At 37.2% G+C, this 24,184-nt stretch overlaps 1 pseudogene; it reads right to left on the reverse strand.

The window, feature by feature from the left end:
- Positions 1-2,084: 2,084 nt before the first annotated feature.
- The window catches only part of LOC149185777 (histone-binding protein MSI1-like), an 80,229-nt pseudogene continuing 58,129 nt past the window's right edge, over positions 2,085-24,184 (reverse strand).

The following is a 24,184-nucleotide window of genomic DNA, read 5'->3' on the forward strand; positions in this document are numbered from 1 at the left end:
CCCGGGTTCCCACACTTCTGCTACCACTTCATGGATAGCCCCAACAATGGAATTTTTAAGGCCTCTTTCCCTCTAGTCTCAAACCAAACCAAAATCACACTATTCTCCCTCAAACATACATTAGAAAGCTACAAGCTACAAATGACTTGCTGGTTATTCAAACTTGCTCCAAAACTCCAACTAGCTATTGCTTGGGAAAAAGAGAGGTTTATATAGCTTGGATGGATGGGAGATGGTTCCTCTCATCATGGGAGAAGGTCTTATCTGTTAAGGTTGTTCCATCCTAATAGGGGAAATGAGCCCAAAATGATGTCTTCATCTCTATCCAGCCCAACCTTCTACCAGACTTCTGTTACGAAGCTTGTAAACATGGAAGCTTTGACTCCTTATTTAAAAAACCTTCCAAAAGAGGATCGGTGCGACTGGAAAAGGGCTCAGTCGATCCAAATGACGCGAGGTCTAGTTGTAACCTCTATAAATTGGCTCGAGGAGGAAAACTGGTCAGTAGCGTCGGTCTTGTAAACTGGGATAGAAGAAAGATTATTGGAAAATGGTGTAAAGGGGAATTATTTTGCTCATGAAGAGGGACATACTGGGAGTTTCTTCATGATGGGAAAGCATGTCGGGTACACTGTAGAGGTCCTCTAAGATCGTAGACGGGGAGTACAGGTACAGTGAAAAAATGTTGTGTAACACTCATCTAAGGAACACCCATATTGCATATTTTCAATGGACCTTGCTACATGAAAGTATGCAACATGGGTACTCCTTGGATGAAGAATTAAATTTGCATTCAACGAGTACTCCTGATTGAAATTTGAGTAAAATGTTAGGGATAAGTTAAAAATATCAGTTGAAAAAGTAGTTTTAATATTTATTATTTCAAAAATGTTGAATCATCCCCCATGGTTTACATTATCATCTTGAATCCTATTGGTTCTTCTAAAGTTTATTTTGGTTGTACATTTTTCTTAGGAGGCCCATTTTAGACCTAAAAATTCCCCTAATGTAGTGTTGGGAAAAGCACTGAGAGGGGGGGTGAATCAGCATTTTCAAATCAATAATTTTTTATTTCATATTCAGATTTCTATACGCGACTTTAGTGAAAGGAACCCACGTGTGTACACAACTATTCTTAAGACAACTAGCATACATCCAGTAAACTTATGTTTCAGTGAATTCATCACATGTTTGTCTTCAGCCAGTGCATCAATACCTTATTAAACATTAGATGAATAATAATCATGTGCTGGAAGAAAAAAATAAGCCATCACACATAAACAACACACATGAACACCAGGATTTAAGGTGGAAACCCAATGCGGGAAAAAACCATCTGTTGCTGTCATCTCTGTCTTCTTTAATATAAAGAAAAAGTTTTTACAATCTTGTACTGGTGCAGATTCATACTAGTACGCAGGCACCCACCTACAAAAGGCTACAATTTTCGTTTATTCTCCATCTCCCACTGAAAATGAGCTCCAACCCCCTGGTTCTTGTACTGGCGTAAACTTGTACTAGTACGTAGGCACCAACCTACAAAAGGCTACAACCTTCACTCGTTCTCCAGTTGCTACTGGAAGGGAGCTCCAGCCCCCTGCTTTGATCACCAACTACTACTAGCAGGAAGCTTCAACTTCCTCACTGAAGGCACCAACTCTCAACATCCTCCATGGATCACGTTTCATAAATTTTCACAATGGATCCACCTGCTTCAACACATCATAAATTTGTAGGCCATGTTTCATCTAATTTTTAGACTGGACCCATTATAACAATTAAGCTCAATATCAATAATCAAATTGTAACTCATCACTGTAACATAGTCATCAATCTCTGGCACAATTGAATCAATGAATCACTGAAACCCAATCATCAATCTCTGACATAACTGAAACTCAAATCATCAATCACTGAAACTCAATCATCATTCTCTGAATCAACCAATCACTAAAACTTCTGACACTATTGAATCAATTAATCACTAAAACCTCTGACACAACTGAATCACCCAATCATCAATTTATGATACAATTGAATCAACCATTCACTCAAAACCCAATTAACTATCACTTAATCAAAATTCAACCAATTAACTGGAAAGGCCAGATCGCTGTAACCAGTGCCCATAACTGAATTCCAGAACACTGCATCAACACACAGAATCAATTGTAGTCCTGATAATTCAAATTCCAAATGATACGCTACTTCACTTAAGGCAACCTATGTGCATATGCGCTTTTCTTTAGAGAAACCCACATACAAACCTTAAAATACAGAAAACTGAAAACTTGACTATTGCAATTTTGAAAAGAATACTGAGTCATACTCAGATCTATTGCAACGATCTGAACCAATCACAGAACTGAACCTGATCTTCAATCACAATCAACAAGTAATATTAACACTATTCATAACCACATTCAACTTCATCATTCAATCAGATCTACTCTGGACATTATCACTTAACCCAAATCAACATGAGGACATCATTGACAAACAACAAAAAAGCAGCAGCACTGATCAAATTTGATCAGTCACTATGAATAAAAACCCTTACTTTGTATATGTAACTTTGAAGAAGCTAACTTGCATGTATAAGCACTTTTCGTGAAACCAACCAGCATATAGATCTGCAAATTTTGACCCAAAACTGTGCAACACTTCAGAACTTTAGAAAGACCCAAATCATAATATTCAGAGATAAAAACATGCGTCAGTACTTCGATCTAGTCAATCCATGAACAGATCATACAATGAAAAGTCATTTCAGGTCTCATGATCCCGATTCATCATTGTATTCATTAGTGCATAATTATTTTAGATTTATTGGATCTCATCTATCATCAAACTCTTAGGTGCTTAGTTTAGATCAAGCAAAGCATAAAATTTTCTTTTGATCTAATTCTTCATAATATTTCCATCACTTACAAACCTTAACACTTTAATATTCACCTTCTTATATAGTTTTATCCTTTTTCAATACCACGGCTCAAAACCATAGTTATGCCGATGGTATTCTTCGACGGGATCAATATTCTTTGTCGCGTTCATTACTATGGGTCCCTGGTATTTAGAATACCATGGTAAGAACCCCTGGTATTTAGAATACCATGGTGCAAAATCCATATACTACTTTTCTTCATTGAACTCACGTGCATACGCGACTTAGATTAACAGATCCCGCGTATAGTTCTTGAACTTCCAGCTTTATCATTCCTTTGAACTGATTTCTCTGAACTACCATGCATTCTGTCACATCTGTAAACACAACTTCCATGCATTCTATCACATCTATAAACACAATTGTCATGCATTCTGTCACATCTGTAAACACATCTTGTTTATACCTTTAACAAGTAGATCAAGAGACAACTTATCAAGTAGGATTCCATTTCATCAAATAGGTTGTCATTAAGGACAACTCATCAGGTAGGTTTCCATCAAGGACAACACCTAATTCATAATGCCAATAATCTCCCTATATCAAACTTTTGATCCTGATCTGTAAACCTTTGACCTATCATTCTAGTATCACGTTCCATCATTCTGTCACCTATGAACTGACCTGCGGATTCATCTAGTTACCAATACTTGTTTTGTTACAAGTGAGTTGCCATCAAAGACAACACATGCATCATAATTCCAACAATCTCCCCCTTTAGACTTGTTGACAACCACATTGGTGTTTGGTCACCACAACCTATAAATAACATAAAGCAAAACACCAGGCTTTTCAAAACATCAAGCTACCCTTCAAACACAAAGGTCAAAACATCAAGCTACTCTCCAAACACCAAGCTATTCTCTCCCTTTGATATCAAGGGAAAAGGGCTGACCAATGTTAAATGAAGACTTCCATATCTGAACTGTTGAATATGAACATTGATCATGCTCCCCCTGAGCACATGCTGAATTATCTGATTAAGCTCCCCCTGAGCACATGCTGCAATCTCTGATGGATGTAAAATGAAGTACATGACTCTATGACTCAACTGAGTATGACCTTCCTATCACCAAGGCACCATACTTACATCAATCACCCAACCAAGTGGGGATACATATTTGACTCTACCACCCAACCAAGTGGGATTACATATTTGACATGATCTCAAAAGTTCATAGATGATTGAATATGACAATTATTACATTATAGGTTTTTACATGACCTTTACATAAAATGATATACATGACATTTATAACAAAGACCAAAGACCTAAAAAAGATCATGATAGTTATCGACAACTATCATACACCATATATGATCTGCACCATAAGCATATGTCAGCATCAAGAACAACAACCTGTATATGTCCATCATCAATTTGCAAGATAAGACAATGTAACTTTAATATCATCAACTTGTGACTAAGTATGCCACATATAGATATCAACTCATCCTCTTGACCTTAACAAGATCAACTTGCTCCCTTTCCTTAGTAGAAAAGACATTAACATAGACTTCCATGAATCAACTAATCATATGCCATATTTCCAAGTAGTGATACAAAACCATTCTCATCATATCATATATATGTGGAAACACAATAGTCATCATCCATGACCATAACATCATCATCATAGCAAGAACTGCATGATTTTTTCACAACAACCCTCAATATATCAATCATGATAATCAACATATGTGAGTACCAAGCCTGTCATCATAAAGTAAGATAGGAAGAAGTATTCACCATTCCTTATCATCCTCATTATGAGACTAGGTAAGCCATGTCTTCAGATAGCCATATCTTCATGAAACCCGCAATAATACTATTTTCTTGCCCAATTTTCTTCATACAAGAGGATCTTTTATACCAACATTATTTACCAATATGAAACTTAAGTAATCATCCATGTATCCAACATAGCGATAGCAATATGTATCTTTTAACCACTTCAACAACATAAGCCTCATCACCATTGATAAGCATCATTACGTAGCAAGGACTTCTAAGCAATCATAATGCCAACAATGCATTATTAGAAGCATAACAAATGCTCCCCCCTCCCACCTTTTTTTTTTTTTAACCTTTTCTGAGTCTGTGCCACTGTTTCTTCATCAAACTAACATATACGCAACTGTGAAATGTTGAACTCGCGTATATACATGACTATACTTCATAAGATCCGCGTATGGAAGGTGAAGTACTGAAATTTCACACTTTCATCTCCCCTTGAGTTTGTTCTGACTGTACTTGATCCTAGAACTTTTACTGAAACATTAGCTCTAAGAATACCATTACCATGATGGTTCTTCATCAGAGACTCCATTTTACTCTTGTCTCCAGTCATGTGATGAGAACATCCACTATCATCTTCGTTTTTGAATGAACAAAGAGAAAGACCACACCTTATCTGATCTTCCTTTTATTGCTTTTTGGTGGATCCATCTTTTTCAGATTTTTTGATATCAATGTTCTTATTTGGTGTCTTACCATATTGTCTACGATGATCCATAGACTTGTTCCTGCATTCTTTTGCTACAACATAACATCTTATATGTTTCATATTCCTTCTATAGAAATCAATGGCTTTGTGACCAAAACTTATTGCAACAAAAACAATATCCCTTAAAGTACCTGGAAGTTGATGATCTTTCTGTGAGACTTTTATTAGCTTGAAACATTCTACTTCTGCACCTCGCTACAACATGTCCAAAATTATGACATATCGAACATTCAACATTATTGATCAGAGGAAATAATCGATTAACACTTCTATAGTTAGGAGTAAATGGTTTTCTTTGAAGACTTTCTTTCCTTGGTTGTTGATGGGGTTGACTTATTATCTCCTTGTTGAGCATTTCAAATTTTGCATTAGAATTCCTTACCTCAGCTTGTGAGTTAGATTCACCTTTAACAGTTTCATGAAAACCAAGACTAGATTTGATAGCAGGATACCTTTTACTACTAAGAATATTATCCAAAATCTTAGCACTATTGTGAAATTGCAAGAGTTTATCCTTTTCTTCGAATTTACATTTTAGGATATTTACCTCAACCTGATATTGCTCTTTCATTTCTAGATACCGATTCTTCGTGATTTCTTCAACCTTTCTTCCTTCCTCCACTTGTTGTTTTAATTTGAGAATCTCATTTTCTTTTTCTTCAAATGCTTGAAGTAGTTCTTCATTCTGCTTATTTGATTTTTCAAGATCTTCTTTTAGAGAGACGACCTCAGCTTCAAGACCTTCACAGTAACTGGTTCTTTATTTAAGTTCCTTGGTTATTGTATTGATTTCATTCCCTTGATTTCTCAATGAAGTTACTTCATCCTACAACCTTTGACATTGATCTTCTTTTTCCTTGTACTGCTTCCTTCTTTTGTTTCCTTCCTCCAACTGACTTTTTAACCTCGTAATCTCTTCTTTGTAGGTACATTCCCTTTTATCAAATAGATCTTGTTGATCTCTAATTTTATTTGTGAGCCTTTTAACTTCTACTTCAATTAGATTTATTTCACTTTCACCCATAAGAGCAAATTCAGTTGTTTCACTGTCACATTCATTATCTTCAATATTGCATGAACAGAGAAAGGTATCACCAGAGGACCAAAAATCAGTACCTGATAATTCTTTTGCTTGTTCATCTTCATTCTGAGGTGATTCTGAATTTGAATATTTGCTTCCATCTAATAGCCAATTGTCTCTAACATTGTCACTGTTTCTTTGAGATGTATTCTTCTTTTGAGGTTCTTTATTCTTTTGCTTCTTTCCCATTGTCTCGACAGATCTCCTTCAAGCGATCAAGCTTTTGCCAAAGGACTTGCTCTGATACCAATTATTGGGAAAAATACCGAGAGGGGGGGGTGAATTAGTATTTTCAAATCAATAACTTTTTCATTTCATATTCAGATTTATATACATGACTTTACTGAAAGGAACCCGCATGTGTACGCAACTGTTCTTAAGACAACTAGTGTACATCCAATAAACTTATGTTTCGATTAATTCATCACATGTTTGTCTTCAGCCAACGCAGAAGTACCTTATTAAACATTAGATAAAGAGTAATCATGTGCCGTAAAAATAAAATAAGCCATCACACAAACAACACACATGAACACCAAGATTTAAGGTGGAAACCCAATGCGGGAAGGAAAAATCACTTGTTGCTGTCGTCTCTGTCTTCTTTAATATAAAGAAAAATCTTTTTACAATCTTGTACTAGTGCAAAATCATACCAATACATAGGCACCCACCTGCAGAAGGCTACAACCTTCGTTTTTTCTCCAACTCCTACTGGAAGGGAGTTCCAACCCCCTAGTTCTTGTACTAGCTTAAACTTGTACCAGTACGCAAGCACCAACCTGCAGAAGGCTACAACCTTCACTCGTTCTCCAGCTACTACTAGAAGGGAGCTCCAACCCCCTGATCTGATCACCAGCTACTACTGGCAGGAAGCTTCGACTTCCTCACTGAAGGCTCCAACCCTCAGCATCCTCCATGGACCACGTTTCATAAATTTTCACACTGGATCCACCTACTTCAACACATCATAACTTGTAGGCCACATTTCATCTAATTTTTAGACTGGACCCATTATCAACATTTAAGCTCAATATCAATAATCAAACTATAACTCATCACTGTAACACAATCATCAATATCTGGCACAACTGAATCAATAAATCACTGAAACCCAATCATCAATCTTTGACATAACTGAAACTAAAATCATCAATCATTGAAACTCAATCATCATTCTCTGAATCAACCAATCACTGAAACTTTTGACACAACTGAATCAATTAATCACTGTTGGGTCCCTATAATACTAGTGATTACCCCATTACTATTGTAGTTATACCCCTTATTTATATTGTTGTGCCCCTATTACCCACATATTGTTATTTCTGTGCCCCTTAGAATCCCTCTATTATTATTTTTGTGGCTTTATATTATTATTGTTAGATCGGCTGGATTATATTGTGACTCCTTAGACTCCTATATATAGAAAGGATGTTTTGTCATTTGTATCATCGAAGAATTGTTCATTTATGTAATGTAAAGGAGGTTGCCCCCTCGAAGAGGCTGAATTCTAAGGCGTTGATCTTTCTTTTCTATCTTTTCTTGAGCTGGTTTCATAACATTTGGTATCAGAGCTTTGGATTCTAGGGTTTCGCTGCTCCAAACAGGTCATCGTGGCATTTTCGCTATAACTTTTTTTCTGTGACGTTTCAGAAGTTGCAAAAAAACCCCCTTTGAGAAGAAATCGCGCTGAACCTTGGGTCCGAATTTCAGAGTTTTTCGTGCGATATTTTCGGAGATATGATCTGAGGAAGTTGGTCTTTTTGCAGACTCCTGAATTACACTCAAAACAGGTGACCTGGGGAAAATCCTCATAACTTTCTTTCTGAGCATCGGATTGAAATTTCGTAAGAAGGTACAGAAAGAGGACGGACTGTAGTTTTCTTTTATATATTTTTCAGAGTCAAAGGTTGAAACAGTGACACGTGGCACGTCGTACAAGTTAGCTCTACTGAACTAGTCTATAATCAAGTCACTGTGGGAGATTTCGCATAACTCTTCCTTGGAGAATCCAATTTGGGTCAGACTTGTGGCATTGGAAAGAGGACACAGGGGGCTACTACAGGTCACAAATTCAGAACTAGATGATCCGAAAGTACAGAGATACATCAGAGGCAATATCGAGCTCCTACAAAGTGAAAAAAGGTGTGTAGATTTTCTTTAATTTTTGCTTAAGCTTGGTTTGAAAATTTATTTTGAAGGAATTCAAAGGGCATATTAGAGAATTATTATCGGTAACTGATGCCCCGAGGAAAGAAAATGCAAACACCTAGTAAGGAACCTGAAAGCTCTAGCATGACTCATGAAGAAGAAGAAGAAATGCTATATGATATATCAAAATTACAAGAACAAGTGCAACAAGTGTCACTTGCACAAAAAGCAACAGAATCTAAAATGGATGGTTTAAGGAAAGATGTAGAAGCTAAGATGGATGGTTTAAAGAAAGGTGTAGAAGCTAAGATGGATGACATGGAAGCTAAGGTGAATGGCATGGATGCTAAAATTGATGGCATGTATGATAAGATGGATAAGTTGCTACAAGAAATAGTCACTAAGGGTGAAAGAGTACTAAAGGAAACTCATGATGAGAACAAAAGAAATGTTAATCATGATTCCATAGACTCTAATGTTGGATCGAAGACTCACCATGTTCCAAAAATCGATATGAGGAAGTTTGATGGCAAGGATCCCGCCACATGGATATTACAGATGGAGCAATTCTTCGATCTCAATAATGTGCAAAACACACAAAAGGTACGTATGGCAACTTTATATTTGGAACCAAATCAGTTTTTATGGTATCAATGGCTTTGTTCTCGTAAACAATTTATCACTTGGGCAATTTTTACGGAAGAATTGATAGCACATTATGAGGATACAAAAAGCAACACTTTTTTTAGCCAATTGATAAGTCTCAAACAAAAGGGTTCAATAATGGAGCACATTGAGGAGTTCCAAAAATTGAACATAAGGGTAAAAGATATTCCAGAGGAGCATAGGATTGATGTGTTCATAGGGTCTTTAAAGGATAATATCCAACATGATGTGCGCCTTTGGGAACCTGATTCATTAGAGAAGGCATTCAGGTTAGCAAGAAAAATGGAAAGCAAAATTATGGCAACTAGGAAGCATACCATTCACAACTATAAAGACGGAAGTGTTGTTGCCCATAGTCTTCCACAACCTACAAGGTTGACACCACAACAATTGGAAGAAAAAAGAGCAAAAGGGCTTTGTTACAATTGTGATAGCAAATACACAAAAGGTCATAAGTGTGCTGAGAAGAAATTATTCTACATAGATTGTGAAGAGGAAGAAGAAAAGGAGCAAGAAAGGTCAAAAGAAGAGGATATATTCCAGGAACAAAGCCTAGATGAAGAACAAATAAATCCGACCATATCTTGTAATGCATTGGCGGGAATTACCACTCCTCAAACCATCAAGATAGAAGGACAAATCAAGAAGAAAAAGGTAATAGTGTTGATTGATTCAGGAAGCACCCACAATTTTATTCATTGTAGGGTAGCAAAAGAATTGAATTGCTTCCTATATCCAGCACCAGAGTGTCAAGTGATGATTGCAAATGGAGGAACAATAAATTGTTCTGGAAAGTGCCATAATATCAAGCTATCCATGGGAGAATATGTATTGACTAGCCCAATGCTTTCCATTCCAATGGGAGGTGCTGATGTTGTACTAGGAGTCCAATGGCTACAATCCTTGGGTACAATAGCTTTTAATTTTCAAGAACTTTTCATGAAATTTTCTGTGGAAGGAAAGGAAGTTGAATTAAGGGGTATTGCAGGGAAACCAGGAAAGATAATCAGCTCTAATGGCATGACAAAGCTTCTAAAAAAGGAGCAAAGAGGTGTAATTGCACAATTATGTTCGCTAGATGTTTCCACATTGGAATCATCTATTTCTCCAGATCTCCAAAAAGTCTTGGACAATCATTCCAAGGTATTTGAGACTCCCAAAGGTCTCCCACCTATGCGTGATCATGATCATGCTATTCATCTGATTCCAGGAAGTGTTCCTCCAAACATCAGGCCGTACAGATATCCATATGTCCAAAAAAGTGAAATTGAACGTATGGTTGCAGAAATGCTAGAGGCTGGTATAATTCAACCGAGTCAAAGTTCTTTCTCAGCTCCAGTAGTATTGGTGCACAAGAAGGATGGATCATGGCGCATGTGTCCAGATTATAGGGAGCTCAACAAGCTCACTATTAAAGATAAGTTCCCCATTCCTGTCATTGATGAATTACTGGATGAATTGCATGGATCAATTTACTTCACCAAGTTGGATCTTCGTTCGGGATATCATCAAATCAGAATGAAGATTGAAGACATTCCGAAAACGACATTTAGAACTCATGAGGGTCATTATGAATTTTTGGTCATGCCTTTTGGCCTTACCAATGCACCTTCAACATTTCAAGGTTTGATGAATTCAATTTTCAAACCATTCCTTAGAAAATTTGTGTTAGTATTTTTTGATGATATACTAATCTACAACAAGTCTTGGAAGGATCATGTTGAACATGTTGACAAGGTGCTACAACTATTGGAGGAGAAACAATTATATGCAAAAAGATCCAAATGTTTCTTTGGAGTCCAGGAGGTGGAATATTTGGGTCATATTGTATCTCATGAAGGAGTTAAGGTAGACCCTAGCAAAATTAAAGCCATTAAGGAATGGAAAATCCCCACATCCATAAAGCATCTGCGAGGATTTCTTGGGTTGACAGGGTATTATCGCAAGTTTGTTAAGAATTATGGGAGAATAGCAGCACCTCTAACAACATTATTGAAGAAAGATTCATTTTCATGGACTCCGAAGCAACAAAGGCCTTTAAACATCTTAAAGAGGCAATGTGCCAAGCACCGGTCTTAGCTACACCGGACTTCACAAAAACCTTTATTGTGGAATGTGATGCTTCAGGAAATGGAATTGGTGCTGTTCTAATGCAAGATGAAAGACCCATTGCTTTTGAAAGTCGTCCAATCAAGGGAAAGTTTTTAAGCAAAGCTATTTATGAGAAGGAAATGTTGGCAATACTCCATGCACTTAAGAAATGGCGACCCTACCTAATGGGAAGACACTTCAAGGTAAAAACGGATCATGATAGCCTTAAATACTTTTTAGAACAAAGATTATCCTCTGAAGAGCAACAAAAGTGGGTCACAAAGATGTTGGGTTATGACTTTGAAATCATCTACAAAAAAGGGAAGCAAAATGTGGTGGCAGATGCACTCTCAAGAAAGGATGAGGATGTGGAAGCATTGTTGTGTGCCATTTCTATTATCCAACCAGATTGGATAAATGAAGCAAAGGAGGAATGGAAGAATGACGAAGAAGTGTGGGCACTTATTCGAAAGCTACAACAAGATTCCAGTACTTCTGATACATTTAGCTGGCAAAATGATTCGTTATGGTACAAAGATCGCTTATACCTCTGTAAGAATTCCCAGCTAAAACAAAAGATTCTTATGGAATTGCACACTTCTCCCTTAGGAGGGCACTCAGGATTTTTAAAAACTTACCACAGGGTTAAGAAGGAATTTTTTTGGGATGGCCTTAAATCAGATATTCAAAAGTTTGTGGCGGAATGTTTGGTTTGCCAACAAAATAAAGTTGAAACAATTAAGACACCGGGTCTATTACAACCTTTATCCATTCCAAGCCAACGTTGGGAGGAGGTTTCAATGGATTTTATCACAGGTTTACCCAAGTCTGAGGGAAAGAGTGTCATCATGGTGGTAGTTGACAGACTTACCAAGTATGCACACTTTTGTGCATTATCACATCCATTTAAAGCCAGTACAGTTTCTACTGCATTTATGGAAACAGTTCAAAAGCTACATGGAAACCCAAAGATTATTGTAAGTGACAGAGATCCCATTTTCACTGGAAATTTTTGGACAGAATTATTTTCTTGTCTTGGTACTCAGTTAGCTCATAGCTCATCTTATCATCCTCAATCTGATGGGCAAACTGAGATAGTAAACAAATGTTTGGAAGGATATCTTCGTTGCTTTGTATCTGATAAACAGACACAATGGGTCAAATGGTTGCCTCTGGCTGAATGGTGGTATAACACTTCCTTCCATACAGCAACAAAAATGACCCCATTTATGGCACTTTATGGGTATCAACCACCATCAATCACATCATATTTAAGAGAAAATTCTAAGGTTCAGGCAGTGGAACATCACATCGAACATCAACAACAAGTCCTCCAACTCTTAAAGGATAACCTCGTGTTGGCACAAAATAGAATGAAACAACAGGCAGATCAACATCGCAGTGAAAGAAGTTTTGATGTAGGTGATTGGGTATTCCTACGGCTACAACCATATAAGCAAATGTCCCTAAAGCAAGCTAAGAAGGATAATAAATTATCACCAAAGTATTATGGTCCGTACAAGGTGTTGGAAAAGATTGGTACTATGGCATACAAATTGGAGCTTCCTGCAGCTTCTCGATTGCACCCAGTTTTCCATGTTTCATGTTTAAAGAAGGTTATAGGCGACAAGCTCCCAGTTCAAACAATATTGCCAGAACTTGACGAGGAAGGAAAAATTATATTGGAACCGGAAGCAGTCACAGAAACAAGAACTCGACAGCTACGAAATCGATCAATTTCAGAGTATCTTATCAAGTGGAAGAACTTATCCGCTGAAGATTCCACATGGGAGGATGAGAATTTTATGCAGAAGTATCCAGAAATGCTCAAGCGTTGAGGACAACACTTTTTTGAAGGAGAGGGGCATGTTGGGTCCCTATAATACTAGTGATTACCCCATTACTATTGTAGTTATACCCCTTATTTATATTGTTGTGCCCCTATTACCCACATATTGTTATTTCTGTGCCCCTTAGAATCCCTCTATTATTATTTTTGTGGCTTTATATTATTATTGTTAGGTCGGCTGGATTATATTGTGACTCCTTAGACTCCTATATATAGAAAGGAGGTTTTGTCATTTGTATCATCGAATAATTGTTCATTTATGTAATGTAAAGGAGGTTTCCCCCTCGAAGAGGCTGAATTCTAAGGCGTTGATCTTTCTTTTCTATCTTTTCTTGAGCTGGTTTCATAACAATCACTGAAACCTCTAATACAACTGAATCACCCAATCATCAATTTATGATACAACTGAATCAACCATTCACTCAAAACCCAATCTACCGACACTTAATCAAAATTCAACCAATTAATGGAAGAACAGTAGATCACTGTAACAGGTGCACAAAATTGAACCCAGAATACTGCATCAACACACAAAATAAACTGCAGTCCTGATCATTCAAATTCCAAAATGCATATGCTTCTTCACTTAAGGAAATCCACTTGCATACACGCTTTTCTGTAGAGAAACCCGCATACAGATCTTAAAATACAGAAAACTAAAAACTTGAATACTGCAATTTTGAAAACAACACTGAGTCATACTCAGATCTACTGCAACACTCTGAACAAATCACAGAACTGAACCTGATCTTCAATCACAATCAACAAGTAATATTAACACTATTCATAACCACATTCAACTTCATCCTTCAATCAAATCTGCTTCAGACATTATCACTTAACCCAGATCAACATGAGGAGATCATTGACAGACAAAAAAGAAGCAACAACATTGATGAGATTTGATCAATCACTATCAACATAAACTCTTTGTATACACGACTTTGAAGAAGCTAACCCGCTTGTATATGTGCTTTTTCTGAAACCAACTAGCATATAGATCTGCAAATTTTGACCTAAAATTGTGCAGCTCTTCAGAACTTTAGAAAGACCCAGATCATAATATTCAGAGATAAAAACATGCGTCAGTACTTAGATCTAGTCAATCCATGAGAAGATCATACAATGAAAAGTCATTTTAGGTCTCATGATCCTGATCCATCATTGTATTCATTAGTGCATAATTATTTCAGATCTATTGGATCTCATCTATCATCAAACTCTCAGGTGCATACTTAGTTTAGATCAAGCAAAGCATCAAAATACCATAACATTCATATTTTCTTTTGATCTAATTCTTCATAAGATTTCCATCACTTGCACACCTTAGCACTTTGATATTCACCTCCTTATATAGTTTTAGCCTTTTTCAATACCACAGGTCAAAACCATAGTTATGCCGATCGTATTCTTTGACGGGATCGATATTCTTTGTCGCGCTCATTACTATGGGCCAATAACATGGTAAGAACCCCTAATATTTAGAATACCATGGTGCAAAAGACATACACTACTTTTCTTCATTGAACTCGCATGCATATGCGACTTAGATTAACAAAACCTGCGCATAGGTCTTGAACTTCCAACTTTATCATTCCTCTGAACTACTATGCATTCTATCACATCTGTAAACACAACTTCCATGCATTCTGTCACATCTGTAAACACAACTTCCATGCATTCTGTCACATCTGTAAACACAATTGTCATGCATTCTATCACATCTTTAAACACATCGTGTTTATACCTTTAAGAAGTAGATAAAGAGACAACTTATCAAGTAGGATTTCATTTCATCAAATAGGTTGTCATCAATGACAACTCATCGGGTAGGTTTCCATCAAGGACAACACCTAATTCATTATGCCAACAATCTCCCCATATCAAACTTCTGATTTTGATCTATAAACCTTTGATCCATCATTCTGGTATTCTATTCCACCATTTTGTCACCTCTGAACTGACTCGTGGTTTCATCTAGTTACCAATACTTGTTCTGTTACAAGTGAGTTTCCATCAAGGACAACACATGCATCATAATGGCAACAACTAGGACAATCGTTTACATCCTAAATAGAAGTCCTCATTTAATTCTGGAAGATAAAACTCCTAAAGAAGCATTCGTCGGTTAGAAACCACAGGTTGATCATCTTTGGTATTTGTTGATACATGTACCAAAGGAGTCATCAAAAGATAGGATCCATGTTCCTAAGCGACGACAAGTTGAAGTAGGGATGTGACTTTTGATGAAGACATCGCTTATTGTAAATCCATAAAAGAACACTCGGACATTGAATATGAAGAAAATAAGCACGAGGCTACCAAATAAAAGGTTATATGTCCTCCCACATCCTCAAGTCATCCCAAGGATCATGAAGAAATGCGAGCAGGACCTTGTGAATCGTTGGATCCTATGGTTGTTCCATAAACTAGAAAAATACCAGCTTGATTCAAACCTACTTTGCAGGATGCAAATTGACATGCAACTCATTGAGGCACCTTTAGGGAGCTAAGAGACCTAAGAGGTATTTTGGTTATGCAACTTTAATGACTAAGTTGATTGAATCTGAACCTTCCAACTTCGAAGAAGCAACCACCCAGTAAGTTTGGAAGGATGTAATGATGGAATAATACCTATATATTATGAAGAACAATGTCTAGGAGATTGTTCCAATACCTAAAGGAAATTATGTGGTAACCTCATAATGGATATATAAGATCAAGTATGCATATGATGGGAGCATTGAAAAATACAAGGCAAAATTCATGGTTAGAGGGTTCTCGCAGAAAGAGGGAGAAGACTATGATGAGACCTTTGCATAGGTTTCCAGGTAAACTATGATTAGATCTCTTGTTTCTCTTGCTTCATTTATGGGATGGAGTTACATCAGATGGATGTTAAGACCACTTTCCTTAATGGCAAGATTGAGGAAGAGGTTTACATAAAATAACCTCAAGGTTTTGAGGTTCATGGGAGAATATCTCATGAGTGTAGATTAAATAAGGTCTTCTATGGACTTACGCAAGTTTCGAGAGATTGGTATTATAGAATTGATGGAAGTCTGATGAGACTTGGTTTCTCTAAGATTATTGCTTATCCAAACCTTTATATCGAGGTTGTGAAGGGTGGGCCTATGATTCTACTACTATATGTTGATGATTTGTCCCTGATAGGTGTAGAGCATATTATTGTTAAGTGTAAGAGGGAGTTTGCCTATGAGTTTGACATGAAGGATCTTGGCTTGATGCATTACTATTTAGGATTGGAAGTTTGGTAGAACTTGGTGAGATCCTTCTCAGGTAAGGAAAGTATGTCATCAAGATCCTTCATAAATTTGGAATAATGGAATGAAAGTCTATGGTAGCTCTTATGGTGATGAATCTAAGAAAGCTAAGGTATTTTGAGTCAGATCTGGTTGATCCATCCATGTACCGAAACTTGATTGGATCATTGATGTATTTGGTTAAATAGCAAACCATACATTTTCTTTGAAATGAATACCATGTGCTAGTTCTAGATGGAACTGAGACATAAGGATTGGATTGTAGCAAAGCATATATTGAGATATTTGCATGGAATTGGTGACTATTGTTTGAGATATGCTTTGAGTAGCAAGATACAATTGCACTGTTGGAAATAATACTGAGAAGGGGGGGGGGGTGAATCAATATTATCAGATCAATAATTTAATTTCCCAAACAGATTTGTAGACGCTACTTCAGCTAAGTGAACTAGTGCGTATACGCGACTGACTTAAAGAAACCAACGTATATGCAGAGAACATTTTATTTAACCAATTTATCATGCATTGAACTTTAACCAGTATATCAGAGATTTATTAGACAGTGCAGTAAAAGCAGAATAAAGCATCACACATAAGAAACACACATGAACACCAAGATATAAGGTGGAAACCCAATGTGGGTGAAAACCACCTGCTGCTGTCGTCTCTGTCTTCTTTTAATAATAAGAAAATTTGTTTACACTTTTGTACTGGTGCAGATTTATACCAGTACACAGGCTTCTACCTGCAGAAGGTTACAACCTTCTCTCATTCTCCAACTTCTACTGGAAGGGAGCTACAACCCCCTAACTCTTGTAATAGCCAATATGTTTACTAATACGTAGGTTGCGACCTACAGAAGGCTACGACCTTCTTTCTTCCTCCATGGACCACGTTTCATAAGTTTTCAGACTGGATCCATCAACAACATTATAACCGCAATTCAATCATCAAATACATATACATCACCTAATCACTAAAACTCAAACATCACTTTCTGAATCACCCATATTTGAATCAATCAATCACTTTGATAGTCAATCTGATCAGTCAAAATACTGTCACCAGAATACAGTCACCAGAAGCCAAACCAGAACCCAGAATTCTGCAACAGCAAACAGAAACAACTTAAACATACTTTACGAGGTATATGCTAATTTCATGTGTCGAACCTATGTGCATACGTGCTTTTATCAAAGCCAACCCGCGTACACATCTGCAAATATTAATTCATAATTCTGCAGCTATTCCAGACTTCAGTTATACCCAAATCATAATATTTACAGAACAACACATGCGTCAGTATTCAGATCTAGACTATACATGATCAAACCACATAATGCTAATTCATTTCAAGCCTTAAGATCCCAATCCATCATTAGATCTTATCCTTCACCAACCGTTGAGGTTCATCCTTGGTTCAGATCAAGCACAGTACCCTAAGCCAATAACCTGCATACTAGATCTCACACTTCATCAGATATTCGATATTTGCACACCTGGCCTAATGATATTCTCCTCCTTTTATAGTTTTAGGCCTTTCTCAATACCATGGACCAAAACCACTTAGGACCAATACCTTGGACCAAATACCTAGGTTCAATACCTCAGACTAGATACCTTGGACCAATACCATGGATCAAAATACCATGGACCAAAAAACTTAGTTTTCGAAGCTATACACGCTTTTCCTTCTATGAAAGTGCATGTGTACGTATACACTACTTGTGTTCAGTGAACCTACGTGTATACACACCTTGGTCAAGGTGAACCTACATATACCTCTCTTTCTTCATTCTTTGTAGTCTGATCTGTAATTCTTTGCTGTTAACCTGCTGTACTGTGATTTTTCATCTGAGTGAGTTGCCATCAAGGACAACACCTGTATCATAATGCCAACAATCTCCCCCTTTGGACTTGATGGCAACAACAAGACCAAGTCACCCTTCCCCTTTGACATCAAGGGCAAAGGGTCATGCTCCCCTTGAGTACATGCTCAATTCTCTGATATGCTGAAATGTACTGATTGAGCTCCCATTATTGAGTCCATGCTCCCCTTGAGCACTAGCAAAGTTTGCAAGAAAATTTTCTAAAAGAATAACATGACTCTATAAACCAACTGTGTGAGGATGACCTTCCTATCACCAATGACTCATACATCCATCTCCCAACCAAGTGGGGATATACCAAATTTGACTCATCCACCCAACCAAGTGGGGATATACCAATTGTTTATACATGACAAGAACAAGAAATATTACATCATCCATCCCATGCATAATGGGGTTACAAATTATGTCTTTTCATGACCTTTACATTAAATGTTATACATGACATTTATAATAAGGACAATCGATCTAAACAAGACCATGATAGTCATTAGCAACTATCATACACCATATATGATCTGCACCATCAACAACATCAGGATCAATAGGCTATATATTTCCATCATCAAAAGAGTCACCTGAATCAAAACAATTATGCGGATCTGTACCAAGATCTTATAAGATAATGCCAACAATGCATTATTAGAAGCATATATTCCCCCTGAACCTATGCCAGATGTTCAATGTCAGATCTGATTATTGCATATATCAGTAAGAAATATCAAGGCATCACCATCAATCAGATATACATCAAGTTATCAACAACTTATGAGGACCAACATATTTCCACATGTTATCAACAGATTGTAACCATCATCAAATAGAGCAGATAATTGACTGAACCATATCAGACCCCTTTTTCCTGAGTTTGGCCCACTGCTTTTCCTCAAACCAACATATACGCGACTATGCCCATAGAAATCCGCGTATGTACGTGAATACGCTTCATGAAACTCGCATATAATAACCTTTCTCTGAAAAATAGGATTTAACAACATGATGATGCAGCAAGTACTCCTAGCTTTTGTCGGAGATATTCAAATGTCTCTCTAGGCAGTGGCTTAGTGAATATATCAACAACCTGTTCTTTGGAGGGAACATACTCCAATTTGACCTTTTGTTCAAGCACTTGTTCACGTAGAAAATGATATTTGATGGGTATGTGCTTGGTCTTGGAGTGCATGACTCGATTCTTTGAAATACTGATGGCACTTGTATTATCACAAAGAATGGAGATGGGTGGAGTACATGTGATCTGAATGTCTTGCAAGGTTTGCATCGTCCAAAGTAGTTGTGTGCAGCAAGATGCATCAACCACATATTTTGCTTCAGCTATAGATAATGAAATTGAACTTTGTTTCTTGTTGAACCAAGACACTAACCTGGAACCCACATAGAATGCACCACCACTAGTGCTTTTTCTGTCATCAACACTTCCTGAACAATCTGCATCTGTATATGCGTGAAGAGTAAGATTTATATCTCTAGGATACCATAAACCAAAGTTCTGTGTTCGTTGAAGATATTTGAAAATCCTTTTGACTGCCTGAAGGTGTGATTCCTTTGGATTTGCTTGGAATCTTCAAACTATTCCTACTGCATGCATGATGTCAGGTTGGGTACCTGTTAGATAAAGCAGGCTGCAAATCATGGATCTGTAAGTTGTTTGATGTACTACTGCTGATTCATCATTTGAGCTGAGACTGCATCCTGTTACCATTGGGGTACATACTGGTTTAGAATCTTCCATGACTTATTTTTTCAAGATCTGTTTGAGATATTTGGTTTGTGAAAGAAAAATACCATCTTTATTTTGTTGAACTTGTAGACCAAGAAAATAGGTAAGCTCACCAAGCAAGGACATTTCAAATTCTTGCTGCATTACTGAAGCAAAATTCAGACTCATGGATTCTTCATTGTTATAAAAAATGATATCATCAACATAAACAACAATTATTAGTAATTTATCAATGTCAATATTTGTATATAGATTGCTATCTGTTGACCCCTTTGAAAAACCCTGTTGGTGGAGATATTTGTCATGACGGTAATACCAGGCCCTTGGAGCCTGTTTTAGACCATAGAGAGCCTTTCTGAGTCTGCATACAATTTTTGCATCATTTTCAAGAATGAATCCCTCTGGTTGTTCAATATAGACTTCTTCTTGTAAGTCTCCATTAAGGAAGGCAGATTTTACATCCATTTGGTATACTTTGAATTTATGAAAACTAGAAAAAGCAAGAAACATCCTTATGGCTTCAAGTCTAGCAACAAGTGCAAAAGTTTCTTCAAAATCTATACCTTCTTGTTGAGCATATCCTTTACAAACAAGTCTGGCCTTGTTTCTAATAACTTCACCATTTTCATTCAGCTTGTTCTTGAATATCCATTTAGTTCCTATGATATTCTTATCATGAGGTCTAGGAACTAATTCCCAAGTATTATTCTTTTCAATTTGCTCAAGTTCTTTATTCATGGCCTTGACCCAAAATTCATCTTTGCATGCTTAATTTACATTTGGAGGTTCGGTGGAGGATAGTAATGCTAGATAGCTTGAGGTTTCTGTAATAGTTCTTCATGTCTGTACACCTCCCTCTTTTTCCCCTAAAATTTGAGTTTCTGGATGATTTTTCTGAACATATCTGGATAGAGTCTTTTCTTTTACTGTTATCTCTTCTTCTGGTGCTTCATTGGTTTCTTCTTCAGAATCATTGTGATTTGATGTTTGAAAATAATCCCCATCTTCTTCATTGTCATAATCTTCGGTTTTTATCTATTTTGGATTTTTGCATGCTTCATCAACTACAACATCAATACTTTCAACAATTTTCCCAAGTCTTTTATTATAACATTTATATCCTTTACTTTGGGAAGAGTAACCAAGAAGAATACCTTCATCTGCTCTGGGCTCAAACTTACCAAGTTTTTCATCAGTCCTTTTGATATAGCATTTGCTTCCAAAAACTTTAAAGTATTTTACCGTAGGAGTCTTACCATACCAAAGTTCATGTGGAGTTTGAGTGCTGTTTACCCGAACATTTTCTTGGTTGAGAATAGTTACGGCGACGAATGCAACTTCACCCCAGAAGGTTGCAGGAGTTCCAGATTCATCTAGCATAGCTCGAGCCATTTGTTGAACAGTTCTATTCATTCTTTTGTTGAAAATGGCCACAAGAAATGCTAAAAATAGAAGTGCTAAAAATAGCACTGCTATAAATAACAATTTGAGTACCAGTGCTAGATTGGGCAACAGAGAATGAAAAATGGAAGTGCTAAAAATAGAATTGCTATTTTTAGCAGTTCAGGATGGATTCCAATTTTAGTTAGTCCCTGTACTAAAAATATTAAGTAAAATTCGAATTTGAACTTAACCGCTGTTTGAAAATGAATTAATTAATTCACCATGAGTTAATTAGTTGTGAAAAATCAAACATGAAGTCTATGTGAGGACATGCAATAGTTTCTCTATTAATTGAGGAATTTATCCATCAGTTAAAGAGATAAGGATGAGTTCTAATTTGAGTAGTAATTAGTTGGCTCAGTTAACTGAGTCAAGTCCAGTTATATTGATTTAAATAGTTTGTTTAAATTAATGCGAGTTCAGTTAGTTAATGCTTGCATGCATGTAACTGATGTTCTTCAGATAACTGAATATTCTCTCATGAATAACTCATGCATGTCAGTTCAGAGAAAGACCCAGTTGAGATCAGAGGATGGACAATGTACTATCAGGTGGATGGATTTTTCCTATAAAGGAAGATCATCCAAGTAGAAGGACTAAGGTTCCTTGAGGATTGTGCAGTTTTACAGGGTGTGAGATTAGTGTGAGAGATCAATGTTACACTTGGTAACAGGAGGATCACCCAGGAAAAAATGTGCAAGGAAATAGGAGGCTTGGAGGGTAGAGGAGAAGGCTTAGGAGAAGTCTTGATTGCCTATCAGCATCCAAGAGGATTGCACTGAGAATTGGCTAGCTGTGAGAGCTAAGGCTTTGTGTAATCCTGATGTATTTCCAGCTTTATTTGTGAGGATTGTACTAAGAGTTGGCTAGCTGTGTGAGAGCTAAGGCTTTGTATAAATCCTATGTATGATAATATAGAGAGTGGGGTTTTAGGCTAAGGCTTTCCCCGGGTTATATATTCTATGTTATGTGTGATTGATTTCTCATTCTAAGTTATATCTGTTCTTGGTTAATGATGTTCATATCTGTTTAAGCTTCCACAAAGTTTATGGTAGAAGTAGATCTAGTATTATGCTTTAGGACATTGCATATATCAGGTGATCTACAGTGAAAATTCTACATGGTATCGAAGCTAGCTGATATGTAGAAAAATTCTACATGGTATCATAGCAAAGGTGATCGAAGGAGAGAACAATATATTGAGAGGAGATTTCAAAGTTTTGAGTTTTGGGCCGAGAGTTTTCAGAGCAGATCTGAAAATTTTGGTAAAAATTTTCAAAAACAAATAGCAGATTTGGATTCCTTGTGGAAAAATACCTAAATTCAAAAAAAAAAATCGACTGAATCGGAGTTCGAATGAGGGAGATATCACTGATTTAAAATCAACTCTTTTTTCAGGAAATTTCGTGACGGCAGGAAAGATGAAACAGATTGGTGTGCTAGCCAAGAACCTGTATGCACTTGAGGTACAAGATGCATGCAAAGCCTTGAGGAGCAAGGAAAATGTTAGATACTTGGTGGTTGAGAGGGAGAGTAAATTACCTCTCAACATGCATTGCCAGAAGAAGTCTCAGACAATTGTGGAGGAGCCACAATTGGTGAAGCAGCTTCAGGAGGTTGTGGAGCAACCACAATTAGAGAAGCTGAGACATCTACGCATGCAGAGACCTCCAGTAGGGGGAAACTTCGAGGCAGGTGGGCAGAGGGATCACATGCAGCCATACCTCCAGGTAGGAGGTGGGGCGATGTGGAGTGATCGTCCCAAGGAGGAGGGGCAAGATCCTTGAGGTACCCAACCTCTTTGATTCGACTTTGCTACAGGAGCCCTGACGAGGAGTAGCAGGATTGGTTGATTGGGTAGAGACAGATGCAGATGGAGCGGCAGAGAGAGCTACAGTACAAGAGTCCCAGGACTGTGTAGAGCTAGCAGGCTGCAACAATGCGAGAGGCATAGGAGTGTTGCACCAATGTAGGATGGCACAGAGAGGTGTGCAATGGTGCGAGATGCATGGAGTGTTGCAGCAACTTAGAGGTCAGAGAGAGACCACTTATCAACAACAGGTAGAGTTTCAACATCAGAGTATGTTTCTAGCCCAACAGAGAGGACAATGGGGGAATTTTTTTTGTTCCGAGAGTTGCTAGAGCAACCACACTTGGCAGAAGTGTTGCATGCAGAACATTCCAGGGGTACATGATTAGGTTCGAGTTGAATGCCTTTCTTGTTGAGAGGGAGTGTTGAAAATGACAACAAGAAATGCTAAAAATAGAAGTGCTAAAAATAACACTGCTATAAATAGCAGTTTGGGTACCAGTGTTGGATTGGGCAACAGGGAATGAAAAATGGAAGTGCTAAAAATAGAATTGCTATTTTTAGCAGTTCGGGATGGATTCCAATTTTAGTCAGTTCCTGGACTAAAAATAGGAAGTAAAATTCAAATTTGAACTTAACAGCTGTTTCAAAATAAATTAATTAATTCACCATGAGTTAATTAGTTGTGAAAAATCAAACATCAAGTCTATGTGAGGACATGAAACAATTTA

The sequence above is a fragment of the Pinus tabuliformis genome, chromosome 3_1 (genome assembly GCF_031772625.1).
Source record: "Pinus tabuliformis cultivar Carrire ecotype Pingquan chromosome 3_1, CPIR1, whole genome shotgun sequence".
NCBI lineage: Eukaryota > Viridiplantae > Streptophyta > Pinopsida > Pinales > Pinaceae > Pinus > Pinus tabuliformis.